Source organism: Procambarus clarkii, chromosome 41 (genome assembly GCF_040958095.1).
Source record: "Procambarus clarkii isolate CNS0578487 chromosome 41, FALCON_Pclarkii_2.0, whole genome shotgun sequence".
Lineage (NCBI taxonomy): Eukaryota > Metazoa > Arthropoda > Malacostraca > Decapoda > Cambaridae > Procambarus > Procambarus clarkii.
The window spans coordinates 35,920,837-35,924,766 of NC_091190.1; positions in this window are offsets into that span (position 1 = coordinate 35,920,837).

The window sequence follows — 3,930 nt, forward strand, 5'->3', positions numbered from 1 at the left end:
TAGCTAAAGATGGACTTTATTTAGCTCAGTATTTACTGTGGCATTCAGAGCAAGGGGGTCAGGACTGGAGTAAATGAAGGTTGTATCGTCAGCAAATAAAATTGGTTTGAGGTGTTGGGAGGCATTTGGAAGGTCATTAATGTAGATGAGAAAGAGGAGAGGGCCAAGTATGCTGCCCTGAGGAACACCGATGTTGATGGGAAGGGTGGGAGAAATTGAATTATTCACAGAAACATACTGGAGCCTGTCAGTAAGGTAAGATTGAAGGTATTACAGGAAGTGACCTCTGACTTCATAATGATGTAATTTAAGAAGAAGGTTTTGGTGGTTGACAGTGTCAAAAGCCTTACGCAGGTCCACAAATAACCCAACAGGGAACTCATTTTTATCAAGTGCTGCATGTATCAAGTAAATCATACTAATAAGTGCATCGTTAGTGCTTTTTGGGGGGGTCTGAAGCCATATTAACAAGAGCTAAGTATATTGTGTTTGGCTAGATAAGAGTAAAGCTGCTTGTAGATTAGTTTTTCAAATATTTATGACAAGTTTGGCGGAATTGATATAGGTCTGAAGTTGTTGACATCAGTGAGATCACCACATTTGTGGACTGGGGTTACTCTCGCTTATTTTTTAGAATATCTGGGAAAAGTTTGGAGTTCAAGTGACTTGTTGTAGAGCAATGCAATGGAAGGGGCTAAAGATCTGGAGGCTTTTTTGTAGATTAGAGTTGGTATCTCAGCAAGGGCACTAGACTTGGTCTTAAGGGAAAGGATTACCTCATTTACATCAGTGGAATTAGCGGGTGTTAGGTACAGAGACTGTGGATAGTTACCTGTAAGATAGTCCTTAACATTAGTACTGGAAGATGGAATATCATTTGCAAGGGATGACCCAATGGATGAGAAGAACCTATTGAATTCAATAGCAGTATCAGAAGTTGAAAGCAGACAATCGTTATTGGACAGAATTATTGGTACAGTGTTCTCTATACTGTACTGGGTTCTGTATACTGTACACTGTTCTGTATACTGCACGTTGTTCTGTATACTGTATGCTGTTCTGTATACTGTACGCTGTTCTGTATACTGTATGCTGTTCTGTATACTGTACGCTGTTCCGTATGCTGTTCCGTATACTGTACGCTGTTCAGTATACTGTACGCTGTTCTGTATACTGTTCGCTGTTCTGTATAATGTACACTCTTACGTATACTGTAAGGGGTTCTGTATACTGTACACTGTTTTGTATACTGTACGCGGTTCTGTATACTGTACGGGGGTCTGTATACTGTACAGGCTTCTGAATACTGTACACTGTTCTGTATACTGTGCAAGGTTCTGAATACTGTACACTGTTCTATATACTGTACGGGGTTTTGTATACTGTATGCTGTTCTGTATATTGTACACTGTTCTGTATACTGTACAAAGTTCTGTATACTGTACAGGGTTCTGTATGCTGTTCTGTATACTGTACACTGTTCTGTATATTGTATGCTGTTCTGTATACTGTACGCTGTTCTGTATACCGTACGCTGTTCCGTATACTGTATGCTGTTCTGTATACTGTACGCTGTTCTGTATACTGTGGCTTGCTGTGTTAGTCCTGGGGCCCTCAACCGTTCCTGGTATGGGAGCCACCATGCCCCGTCTGGCTTGCTGTGTTAGTCCTGGGGCCCTCAACCGTTCCTGGTATGGGAGCCACCATGCCCCGTCTGGCTTGCTGTGTTAGTCCTGGGGCCCTCAACCGTTCCTGGTATGAGAGCCACCATGCCCCGTCTGGCTTGCTGTGTTAGTCCTGGGGCCCTCAACCGTTCCTGGTATGGGAGCCACCATGCCCCGTCTGGCTTGCTGTGTTAGTCCTGGGGCCCTCAACCGTTCCTGGTATGGGAGCCACCATGCCACGTCTGGCTTGCTGTGTTAGTCCTGGGGCCCTCAACCGTTCCTGGTATGGGAGCCACCATGCCCCGTCTGGCTTGCTGTGTTAGTCCTGGGGCCCTCAACCGTTCCTGGTATGGGAGCCACCATGCCCCGTCTGGCTTGCTGTGTTAGTCCTGGGGCCCTCAACCGTTCCTGGTATGGGAGCCACCATGCCGCGTCTGGCTTGCTGTGTTAGTCCCGGGGCCCTCAACCGTTCCTGGTATGGGAGCCACTGTAACGGGGGGTGGGGGAAATAGCTCTATCTTGTCCATTATTCCACCCCCAGTTAACTAACGAGGCCGGGGGAAACAGCTCTCTCTAGTCCGTTATCCCGTCCTCAGTTAGTTAACTATTCTAGAGCACCTCCAGAGTTCCTAAGGCAACCTCTCTCGTTCAACACCTTGTAACCTAGGTATTTGACTACCTAGGTGCTAAGACTACAAGGCGCCGTCACTTGATCAGTTACCCGAAACTCCAGAGAGAACTCTAGAATACATAATCATTGCCACAAACGTATAAGAGGAAACGAAAGGAAAGAAATGAATAGTGAAGTAATTAGTGAGGGTTTGGGGTGAGAGAGGTAGAGAGGTGGGAGGAGCGAGGAGGGTCATTAGTTGAAAGTGAGAGTTCAGAGAGGAGTGGAGGGAGAGGGGTGGAGGGAGAGGGGTAGATAGGTAGAAGTAGAAGAGTAGAAGTAGAAGAGTAGAAGTAGAAGAGTAGATAGTAGAAGACGAAATGCTGCCACCATCCATTCATGATCATTACATACAAGACAAGGAATGGAACTTGTCCGTATCACAATATTCACCAAAGATGTTATCAAGAGATCATTATTAGTATGGTCCCATCTTTATCATGTACTCATTCTAAACCATGAAACCAGTAACCACAGAGCCTTTCTCACCTCAACTCAAAATCTCTAGGGAACAAAATAAAGTCCATTTAAATAATAAATTCAACAATTATATTTTTCATGATAAGTATCATAACTTAAGCAATCCAATTAAAATGTTAAAGATTAATATTCAAAGTGAGTCATCCTCCAAGAATCTGAGAACACTACAACTGACTGCCCCTGATCATCACACAACACTTGTAAAACACGACCAAGTCACCTAAATGTTCACTCACCGAGGACTGAGTCTAAGTTGAATAGAGAGGGGGGGGGGAGTCTGCAATTTTCAGGCAGCGTCTGAAAATCCCCCCGTCTGGTGACGGCCTATCTCAACGGCTCGCCTCTGCTCTGCTCTGCTGGCTGGTCCCCTATTGCTTAATCCTCTCGAATCGATAGCTCTCCGAGTATATATTGGGGACCCTAGTAACTAACTCCGCCCACAAGTAGATAGCCCCCGGCACTCTACCAAGCCACTCCTTAAACGTCGGCATGTTTGAAGGCTACCAGGCTCCAATTATGAGATTAGCAGAAGCAAGGTGAAATTCACATGATCTGACCTCGGGTCACTTGGGGTCATTAACGGTTAGAGGTGTGAGTCTCCGGCCGACAACTTGGCGCCTTCTCAGGTCCCTGTCTGTGACTCATGTACTCTATATATATTTTAAATAAACTAACCCAAAACACTTTACAGTGTTACACCACCATGCCACGTCTGGCTTGCTGTGTTAGTCCTGGGGCCTTCAACCGTTCCTGGTATGGGAGCCACCATGCCCCGTCTGGCTTGCTGTGTTAGTCCTGGGGCCCTCAACCGTTCCTGGTATGGGAGTCGATTTACTTCTGAGACGCTTTTTGTCGCTCTGTGTTGTACTTTCTCCAAAGCAGATATGTTCTGAAGGTGAGGCCTCTATGCTTGATACAGCAGTCCAAATGTGGCCGCACCAGAGATGTTTACAGTTCAATAACTTTATTTTCCTTGAAAACAAAGTTGACTTTCTTATTAGAGTTCCCAATTTTTTTGCAACTTTCAATGACTGGTCCCCGTGGAGCAGTGGTGAAACACTAGCCCCCGCACTTCGCGAACATTTTAGTCTGGGTTCGTATCCTGGCCGGGGAGGA